This window comes from Abramis brama (assembly GCF_963993115.1).
Source record: "Abramis brama genome assembly, chromosome: 1".
NCBI lineage: Eukaryota > Metazoa > Chordata > Actinopteri > Cypriniformes > Leuciscidae > Abramis > Abramis brama.
The window spans coordinates 67,415,956-67,427,309 of record NC_139963.1 but is presented as its reverse complement, the minus strand read 5'-3'; the positions used below and the strand labels follow the sequence as shown (position 1 = coordinate 67,427,309).

The following is an 11,354-nucleotide window of genomic DNA, read 5'->3' as shown; positions in this document are numbered from 1 at the left end:
AGGGGGATATTATGAGTGAGCTGATTCAACTGAGTACATCCTTCAAAATGACAATAATGTATAGCTATAGGATATAACAATGACAAATCATGCATTCAATTAACATCCAACAGTCATCTGCTATGAATACACAGAGTATGTGTCTTGAGACATCTCAAGATCAAATAAGACATTCCTGTTAATTTCCAGTCACAATCCTGCCTCCCACTCTCCCACCCAGACCCATACTGTGTTTGTTTGTTTTTGTTTTTCCTGAAAGTTATGTAATTTACTGGAAAGAGAAAGCTGACATATGATATTTCAGTAACATGCAGATCCTGATTGGCTGGCATACATCTTACGTCACATGAGTACACGTATATAAGCCCACAATGTCGTGGCAAAAGAATACAGCAAAATAATTCAAGAAATCAAGACACATCTCTTATATACTATCCAGCAGGAAAACTGTTTGCTGTTTGGAACACAGATTTCCTCAGGTTTGACTTTTTCACATTTACATTTACATTTACTTGTTATTTCACTTTTACTAAAACCCATGTAATATTTTTGATTCATGCACGTTCTGTGAATGTTAGTACTGTTGAACATTCCCAGAACAGAGCCTAGATTTTTTTTTTTTTGGTTATTAAGAATGTAGCCTGTGTTTTATGTTGTGCATGTGTGTCTCACAGCATGTGTGTCTTATAGGCAGATTAGTGATTGTAAAATGCTCAATGTGGAACCGCTGAACGTGCTTTAATGGATTAGACAGTAATGTTGGAGGATACGCCTCATCTAAGCAGCCCTCGTGATAATCTCTGTGGTTGGTAAAGACACATTAAGTTCAAGAACCTAACTTTCAAAACTTTTGCTTATCTCATCATGCTCTACAAAAAAGAGGAAGTCAAATACAGTTGTTTCTACATTAACTCCATTTTAAGAAATGCAGGTTCTTTCCAAGCATTATTTAAGCATTGCATTTCAACCCAAGGTCCATACCAGCCTGGTCTCATTGTTAATATGTAGGTAATAGTATGTAATTTTCAAAGATAGAAAATGTACTTTTTGTATGTTTGTATAGATATGGACGTATGATATGAAACGTATGACCCACATAGCAACATTGTTTCGGCCCAGATCCGGCCCACATCTGGCACATGTGGAGAGATGACTTCATATTTAATATACACAGGTTTTGTGGCTCAGATAAGGTCCAGTTATGGTTTATTTATTTGCTCTTGGCTGACATGTGGCATTGCTATGGCCTGCTTGTGGCCCAGATCTGGCAAACAGGAGCGGTCCACCCAAGGGCCGTCATTCCACACTGCATGAGGGCCAGATCATCTTTCCACGTGGGCCAGATCTGGGCTGAAACAATATTGCTATGTGGGGATATGGACGTATCTGCAACATTTAAACGTAACATTATTACGATTTTACAGCTACAAAACATGAACTATTTACGAATCTTTCATATCATAAAGATATCTGTATAATTTCCCTTTTACCGTTTTATAGATAAATGTAAGATCCCTTAACCCTACTCCCAACCTAAACATACCCATTGTATACAGAATATGCGGATAATATAATATAATAATATAAAGATAAAACGTAATGGACAGAGATGTGTAGGGAAATGGCAGTTTTGGCAATTTTAGTATTTGAATTCATCACGAGCGTGGGATTTGACGTTTACGGTCGCTGCTGAGAAATGGAGATGAAGATCGCTGGATGAAGGGCTGAATTTGGATCTGTTTCTTGCAAACGTCTTCTAAAGATTTGGATTACATCAAGCTAATAAAATTGATGTCTTTTGTGAATTTAGGCTATGTTGGGTTTTGGTGTATTATGGTTATATTGGAGAAAACGCATTTTGTGTCTCATGGTAAATAAACTAAATATTACAAAATGGTTAAACGATTAAAGAAGGTATTTTTAAGGTTTTAAAGTGTAGTCTTTATACGAGCGCTTGGGACGCTCAAGGGTTCAGGATTGATGCAGTCAAGATGGTGGTGTGTGTGTTTCCGGCAAGAGAAACATTAGAGGGAATCCGGTTCAACTTATTTATTCAAAGGGAATTTGTATACGTTGATTCACAAATGTATGTGTGGTCTATAATAAACAGAATAAACACAAAGAAAACAGTTATAAGTAAAGGATACAAAGATTCAGTTAAGTAATATAAATAAACATACAGAGGGTAATTGCGTGCTGATTATATTAATAAATAATAAAGTGAACAATGACACGCAGTTTGCACGATCGTTGCGTATGCTCAATATTACAACAGCAAACATATAATGTCGTCAAATTCAATATATTCAAACAATATTGAACAAACCTGGTGATCTGTAAATGAAATGTCAATATAATATCTTGTAATCGAATACAACTACAATCATTTCTGTGCTCAAAGTCTATGACGACGGTTTGGTTTCACTTTGTGACGCAGTTTAAAAATGCGTTCGTTTCACGAGCAAAACTCGACATTCAGAACAATAATAGCAACAACAAAGGCAAAATATAAACGAAAACTCACCCATAATCATTTACGCACTGAAACAAACATATACACTGCTGAACGACAGACCAGCCGGCCCGACCCGCAACTCAGCTGCCGACCCCTGCATGTTCGCGCTTGGCCGAGCTCTGTACAATACCAATGACTCAGGGGGCGTGGTTAGGGCTTTCTCACATAGCCGCCCCCAAATGTTTGTAAGGACATTTGAAACATTGAGGAACCCTGACTAATTGGTAGGCTCAATAGAGTCCTCATCACAGAGTTTAGGGAGTGGGACTATACGGGATACAGGTCTAACGTATGTGCGATTGTGCACCTTAACTTCAACTGTTCTGATACGGCCATCAAGTCCAGGAAAAGTATTAGTCACTTTTCCTACCGGCCAACATGCTCGTGGAAGTTGTGGGTCCACTATCAGTACCACCTGGTCTAGACCAATTTCGCTTCCATCTTTACGCCACTTTTGCCTTTCTTGCAAATTCGGTAGATAGTAATGGATGAATCTAGACCAGAAATGGTCAGCAAGTACTTGACTATGTTTCCATCTTCTGGTTCCCAAAAGATTGCTTGAATCATAGAACACTTGTGGAAGTGAAGAATCGTGACGGCCCATTAGGAGGATGCTAGGCGTAACTGGGTCTGGATCCGACACATCTGAAGACACGTATCCCAAAGGCTTGGCATTTAGGATACCCTCTACCTCAATAAGCACGGTGCGCAGTACAGTTTCAGTCACTGTTTGATCATTCAGTACTACTTTGAGGGCTTGCTTTACTGACTTAACTTCCCGTTCCCAAGCTCCTCCAAAATGAGGGGCACTCGGGGGATTAAATCTGAATGAAATCTGTTGTTCTGCAAGTTGTTCCCGTATTTGAGGCACCATGGCTGCATAGGCTGATCTCATTTCTTTGTTTCCTCCAACAAAGTTGGTACCGTTGTCGGAAAGGAGCTCGAATGGTTTCCCTCTTCGAGCTATGAATCTGCGGAGAGACATCAGGAATGCATCTGTGTCAAGGCTCTCTAAGAGATCAAGATGGAGACAACGGGTGGTCAGACATTTGAAAACTATTCCCCATCTTTTCTCTGTTCGTCGACCGATCTTCACTGTAAATGGACCAAAGCAGTCCATTCCAGTGGAATAGAATGGGGGTTTGTATAGACGTAGACGTGCTGGTGGAAGGTCGGCCATTTTGGGTATTTTAGGCTTGGCACGCCATTTCTGGCAGTCCATACACATGTATTGATGCTTCTTGATAGCTTCCCTTCCTCGCAGAATCCAGTATCGTCTTCTCAGTTCGGCAAAGACTCTTTCTGGCCCAGGATGTAAAAGGGAGGCATCATAGTCCTTGATCAGAAGCTTGGTTAAGTTGTGTTGCGGATCAAGCACAATGGGATGTATTGTGTCCAATTCTATATGATTGGCATGTCTGAGTCTCCCTCCAACCCTGATAAGTCCACTGGCTTTATCATACTCAGGTGATAAGGAGGCTAATCTGCTGTTGGATGGTAATGGTCGCTCAGATGTGAGAGCTTTGAACTCCTCAGGAAAGGAATCCTTTTGAGCCTGTTGTAGAAGAAACTTCTCTGCTGATATGTAACCATCTGAATCATCTGTTGTATGCGTGAAAGATGTAGCCGCCCCATGAAGGGAGGTAACTGTAGCCTTTAGCAGTTCAGTCCAGGTACTAAATTGGTTGACATCAGGAAGGGGAGTGTCTGAACTAGTACACACTTGCAGGCAGATTGCTGATTTTTTCAACTCCGCCTCTGGGTCAGGTTCCTCTGCTGGCAAAGTGGGCCAAAATGACTCTGGCTGATGCAAAAAATTTGGACCATTTATCCAGCGGCAAGGTGGGACTAAATCATTCAACGACTGGCCTCTTGTTATTACATCAGCAGGGTTGTTCGCTGAATCAACATACCTCCAAGAATTAATATCGGTGAGTGACTGAATTTCGGCCACCCGTGTTCCCACGAAGACTTTGTATCTGCATGATTCAGATTTAAGCCATTGGAGAACGGTGGATGAGTCTGACCAGAGAATGACATTATTGACGTGCACAGTCAGTTCTGCTTGAAGGATATTAGCCACCTGCGCTCCGGTCAGTGCCGCGCTCAGTTCCAGCCGAGGGATTGTCATTTGCTTCCGAGGTGCCACTCGAGAACGGGCCAACACGAATGAAACATGTACATGTCCTTCATTGGTTTCTGTGCGCATGTATGCCACTGAGCCATAGGCCCTCTCAGATGCATCGCAGAATATGTGTAAATCCCGGTTGAGGATTTCCTCATGGCCCTCAGATGGAGTGTAACACCTTGGGATTACGATATGATTCAAACTTTGGAGCTCTTGTTGCCATTCTTGCCATCTGGTCAACAGGCTGTCAGATGTGATTGGGTCATCCCACCCAAGATTGTTCTTCCACAAATCTTGGACCAGCACTTTAGCTCGGGTCGTAAATGGAATTAGATAACCCAGGGGGTCATATTGAGATGCCAAAACTCTGTATACATTACGCAGAGTGGGTTCAAGACATCCGGATTGGCTGGGTTTGTAGTTGAAGGAGTCTCTGAGGCAGTTCCACAGTAGTCCAAGTGTACCTTCCAGGAGATCAGTGCTCTTCTGTGATAACCAAAGCTCACTATTCTGTGATCTTGCTTCAGAGGGAAGATGCTGGATAACTTCGGGTCTGTTGCTGGCCCATTGACGAAGCTCAAACCCACCGGTTTGCAAAAGTTGCCGTAGGTCATCTACCAACGCTCTAGCTTCAGCAACAGTTTGAAGGCTATGGAGGCAGTTGTCTACATAGAAGGAGTCTTTGACCACTCTCACCTGAGCTGGGTCCACTTGCGGGTGGTTCTGAGCGATTTCCTGGAGTGCATATATGGCACAGCACGGGCTGCACGTTGTGCCAAATGGTAAAACTTGCCATTCGTAAATCCTAGGCTGCTCTGTCCTCTGCATGTCTCTCCACAGAAAACGCACTATAGATTTATCACTTGGCAAGAGGCGAACCTGGTGGAACATGCCCTTTACATCTCCGCTGATGGCTACAGGGTATTCACGAAACCTCAGCAAAACACCAAGTAGGGACGGACCGAGAACAGGCCCAGGCAGGAGGATGTCATTTAAAGCTTGGCCTTGGTATGAATAAGAACAGTTAAAAACAATTCTGTCCTTGTTGTTATGCGTCACCATATGGTGAGGGATGTACCACGACTCCGGGGATTGCTCAGCTTCTTGCATTGATATCTCTGACACATAGCCAGCTTCTTGCAGTTTCCTCATTTCAGAACAGTAAGACTCGGTTCGCTTAGGGTCTTTAGCAAGTCTACGCTCAGTGCTTCGAAGGTTCGCCATTACTGCTTCTTTTGGGGCTTTAAGAAGTTCAGCATTAGGCCGTCTAAGCAAGGGAGTGGCGTATCGCATAACTCCACTGACGTCTACCTTTGTGGTATGTGTCTGGAGAAGAGTGAGGGCATATTGGTCTTGTTTGGAACGAGTGGCGGTTTTCTCATTTACGTAGGGCAGAGTATCAATTTGCCAGAGGCGTTCCACATTCTTGAATAACTCTGTATTTGGTATGGCTGTGGTTATGTGGAAACACTGTGAGGGTGAAAGAGTGGGTTGACTGAGCCCAATGGGACCTTGGAGGGTCCAACCAAGTCTGGTACAAACTGCAATTGGTCCATTGGCAGGTCCTATACACACTGGCTGAACAGGAGTAAGCAGGTGAGGCATGTCAGACCCGATGAGCAGTAGAGGTTGGGCTCGGTCCATCAAGGGTAACGGCAAGGACCTGATATGCTCATACTTTCGTTGAAGAGCTGACACAGGGTAAGAATGTTCAGAAAGTCTCAGGTTATCTGCGGTGAAAGCATGAGGAATCAGGAATTTTTTGCATGGTCTGTGAAGGGTCGACACATGTAAAGAAACGGTGTATCCATGCAGATTAACTACATCCTGATGAACAGTGCGTAACGTGAGTGTTTCAGGTTCCCTCTGGAGATTCAACTGGTCTACAGCCTGTGACAGAACAATACTACGCTCTGAACCATCATCAAGCACGGCGTATGTTTCCATGACTTTCTCTCGATTGTGCAGTAAAACCTTGACTATCTTCAGCATTACCTTTTGTGATCGGTTGGGCCGGTCTAAATATACCTGAGGTGTAGGAACATTGACCATAAGCACACTCTTTTGGATCTGTAAGGCTGCATCATGCAAGATGGTCAGATGTAACTCTTTACAATTTGTACAGGTTCTTTTTAGATTACAACTGTCTGGAGTATGATTTCGCCCACATTTCCAACAGCGCTTCTCTTTGGAGATCCACTGTACTATTTGATCTGTAGTCAGTGTCTTGAACTTTGTACATGCATTAAGGAAGTGGTCCTTAGAGTTACAATATGGGCAAAATGGTTGAATCTTGGAATGGGTCTTAGATTTCAACTGTCCCTGCCAGACTGAACTGGCCTCAGCGGAATACAAGAAAGATGTGGATTTCTCCTTTGGGCGAAAAGGTACTGACCTTTGCTGATCTTTCTTGGTGGATCTAGTGGTATCAGTTTGATACAGTTTAGCTGCTTTATTGGAGATGCGTTTTGCCTGTGACTTCATCTGCAGCCATGCAGACAGATCAGGTAATGTATAAGTGCGGTCTGTGCCAGTTTGTAAGATACCTCGGCTGAAACAGTACTCCACGAACCCATCACGATATGATGGTGGCATCTTGCTTAACAATCGGTCAACATGAGAACCACAGCGCAGCTCGTATCCGTTTGGGCCCTCCAACGTTCTGAGCATCCCTACTAATGTTTGGATAGATAGGGAAAAGGAATCAAAATCCTCTGCATCGCCGAACTTAACTGATGGTGCATTCAATATAGCACCTAATTCGGACTGGACCAGTTGACGGGGTTGCCCGTATTTGTCCTGCAGCGCTTGTAATGAGGTAGTGTATGGCCTGGGGTCGTGCATGTATGCTTTGGCCAACTGAAGAGCGCTGGGGAGTTTTAAGTGACTTAAAAGGACCTGGTATTTGTAATGTTCACCTAAATGAGGTTGGTTATTCATTACATTATCTAAGGCCATTTTCAGTAGTGCGAAGTCACTTTCCCGACCAGTGTCAAAGTATGGGATAGACGGCTTTGGGACACCATAAGCTGAGGCAGCTAACATTTCCAGACCAGGTGGTTGGGCTGGGGAAGGGTACAATAATGCTCGACTATGATAGGCGTCAGGTGGAGGAGCAGGGTGCGATTGTGTTGTCCAATAAGGGCTAGGATTCACGACTGGATAAGTCTGAGTATGTAAAGGGGGCCCTAGTGTTACAGGAACTGTAGGTGGGGCTCTAGGCAGGACATTGACAGAGGGTGTCTGACTATAGGTGACAGAGGTATCTGAGTAGTGGTGTGGCCTGGCCACCACAGCCGGGTTAAAGGTTAGGGGAACATCATTACTTGGCCTAAACATTAAACTGGGCTGTGCAGTATCTAGCGAAGCAGATGACCTTGTAACTATGTTGGGCTGGGTAACCTCAGCAGCTGCAGTGACTGAACTGAATGGGGGTTTGGCTACTGAAGCAGGTGAAACAGGGTGAGGCATAATTGATGACACAGGTATCAATTTAACCAGGCAAGGGGTAGAATGACGAGGCATTGATTCTACAGACGACTTAAGAGGATCTGTAACAACAACTATGTGTGGTTTGCTTACCTCTGATACAGTGTCAACAACATGTTCGAACTGTGAATCAGAATCACTAACCTCTTGAGATTCCTGTTTAATAAGTCCACAAACATATTTAGCAACCACAAGCTCGTTTCGAACCCTTTTAAGACGCCGTCGGGTCTCTACCTGTTTAGCTAGCAACTCTCTTGCCTTAGTGGCTTGTTCCTGTCTATACTGCGCTTCTCTAGCCTGAGCATCAAGTCTCTCACACTCTTTATCTACAATGGCGTCCTCTTCGATCTGCTGTTGAAGTTCTTCCAAGTCCAGCGTCTTTAGTCTTTCCTCCATCATGGCAGCGTGAAGATCGGAGAGTCCATGTTTGGGAGATCTGCGTTGTGCCGTACGTTTGGATCTGGATGAAGTACTGGAAACCGTATCAGCAGAATTGGATCTAGATGCATGTCTTGACGATCTAGATGGTCTCTGCGAAGACAAATCAGCAGGAAGTGTGTCAGGGTGTAAGTTAGGCGGGAGCTGGATGTCGTAATCGGCCAGATGAACAGGAAGATGTCTCTCTCTTGGAGGACGAGGTCGGACAACGGGCTCAGCTGCAGTGGCATTTTCAGAATCCATCTTGAGGCGCTCCGGCTCGAAGGACCATATACGAGCGCTTGGGACGCTCAAGGGTTCAGGATTGATGCAGTCAAGATGGTGGTGTGTGTGTTTCCGGTAAGAGAAACATTACAGGGAATCCGGTTCAACTTATTTATTCAAAGGGAATTTGTATACGTTGATTCACAAATGTATGTGTGGTCTATAATAAACAGAATAAACACAAAGAAAACAGTTATAAGTAAAGGATACAAAGATTCAGTTAAGTAATATAAATAAACATACAGAGGGTAATTGCGTGCTGATTATATTAATAAATAATAAAGTGAACAATGACACGCAGTTTGCACGATCGTTGCGTATGCTCAATATTACAACAGCAAACATATAATGTCGTCAAATTCAATATATTCAAACAATATTGAACAAACCTGGTGATCTGTAAATGAAATGTCAATATAATATCTTGTAATCGAATACAACTACAATCATTTCTGTGCTCAAAGTCTATGACGACGGTTTGGTTTCACTTTGTGACGCAGTTTAAAAATGCGTTCGTTTCACGAGCAAAACTCGACATTCAGAACAATAATAGCAACAACAAAGGCAAAATATAAACGAAAACTCACCCATAATCATTTACGCACTGAAACAAACATATACACTGCTGAACGACAGACCAGCCGGCCCGACCCGCAACTCAGCTGCCGACCCCTGCATGTTCGCGCTTGGCCGAGCTCTGTACAATACCAATGACTCAGGGGGCGTGGTTAGGGCTTTCTCACATAGCCGCCCCCAAATGTTTGTAAGGACATTTGAAACAGTGAGGAACCCTGACTAATTGGTAGGCTCAATAGAGTCCTCATCACAGAGTTTAGGGAGTGGGACTATACGGGATACAGGTCTAACGTATGTGCGATTGTGCACCTTAACTTCAACTGTTCTGATACGGCCATCAAGTCCAGGAAAAGTATTAGTCACTTTTCCTACCGGCCAACATGCTCGTGGAAGTTGTGGGTCCACTATCAGTACCACCTGGTCTAGACCAATTTCGCTTCCATCTTTACGCCACTTTTGCCTTTCTTGCAAATTCGGTAGATAGTAATGGATGAATCTAGACCAGAAATGGTCAGCAAGTACTTGACTATGTTTCCATCTTCTGGTTCCCAAAAGATTGCTTGAATCATAGAACACTTGTGGAAGTGAAGAATCGTGACGGCCCATTAGGAGGATGCTAGGCGTAACTGGGTCTGGATCCGACACATCTGAAGACACGTATCCCAAAGGCTTGGCATTTAGGATACCCTCTACCTCAATAAGCACGGTGCGCAGTACAGTTTCAGTCACTGTTTGATCATTCAGTACTACTTTGAGGGCTTGCTTTACTGACTTAACTTCCCGTTCCCAAGCTCCTCCAAAATGAGGGGCACTCGGGGGATTAAATCTGAATGAAATCTGTTGTTCTGCAAGTTGTTCCCGTATTTGAGGCACCATGGCTGCATAGGCTGATCTCATTTCTTTGTTTCCTCCAACAAAGTTGGTACCGTTGTCGGAAAGGAGCTCGAATGGTACAGTTTAGCTGCTTTATTGGAGATGCGTTTTGCCTGTGACTTCATCTGCAGCCATGCAGACAGATCAGGTAATGTATAAGTGCGGTCTGTGCCAGTTTGTAAGATACCTCGGCTGAAACAGTACTCCACGAACCCATCACGATATGATGGTGGCATCTTGCTTAACAATCGGTCAACATGAGAACCACAGCGCAGCTCGTATCCGTTTGGGCCCTCCAACGTTCTGAGCATCCCTACTAATGTTTGGATAGATAGGGAAAAGGAATCAAAATCCTCTGCATCGCCGAACTTAACTGATGGTGCATTCAATATAGCACCTAATTCGGACTGGACCAGTTGACGGGGTTGCCCGTATTTGTCCTGCAGCGCTTGTAATGAGGTAGTGTATGGCCTGGGGTCGTGCATGTATGCTTTGGCCAACTGAAGAGCGCTGGGGAGTTTTAAGTGACTTAAAAGGACCTGGTATTTGTAATGTTCACCTAAATGAGGTTGGTTATTCATTACATTATCTAAGGCCATTTTCAGTAGTGCGAAGTCACTTTCCCGACCAGTGTCAAAGTATGGGATAGACGGCTTTGGGACACCATAAGCTGAGGCAGCTAACATTTCCAGACCAGGTGGTTGGGCTGGGGAAGGGTACAATAATGCTCGACTATGATAGGCGTCAGGTGGAGGAGCAGGGTGCGATTGTGTTGTCCAATAAGGGCTAGGATTCACGACTGGATAAGTCTGAGTATGTAAAGGGGGCCCTAGTGTTACAGGAACTGTAGGTGGGGCTCTAGGCAGGACATTGACAGAGGGTGTCTGACTATAGGTGACAGAGGTATCTGAGTAGTGGTGTGGCCTGGCCACCACAGCCGGGTTAAAGGTTAGGGGAACATCATTACTTGGCCTAAACATTAAACTGGGCTGTGCAGTATCTAGCGAAGCAGATGACCTTGTAACTATGTTGGGCTGGGTAACCTCAGCAGCTGCAGTGACTGAACTGAAT

At 44.1% G+C, this 11,354-nt stretch overlaps 1 protein-coding gene across 1 annotated transcript in view; it reads left to right on the top strand.

Moving 5' to 3' along the window:
• The first annotated feature begins 393 nt into the window (after positions 1 to 393).
• The window catches only part of LOC311079011 (galactose-specific lectin nattectin-like), a 29,563-nt gene continuing 18,602 nt past the window's right edge, over positions 394 to 11,354 (top strand). The window contains exon 1 of the mRNA XM_084108129.1: positions 394 to 479. The gene's annotated coding sequence lies outside the window, so the exon portion shown is untranslated. The remainder of the gene's footprint in view (positions 480 to 11,354) is intronic.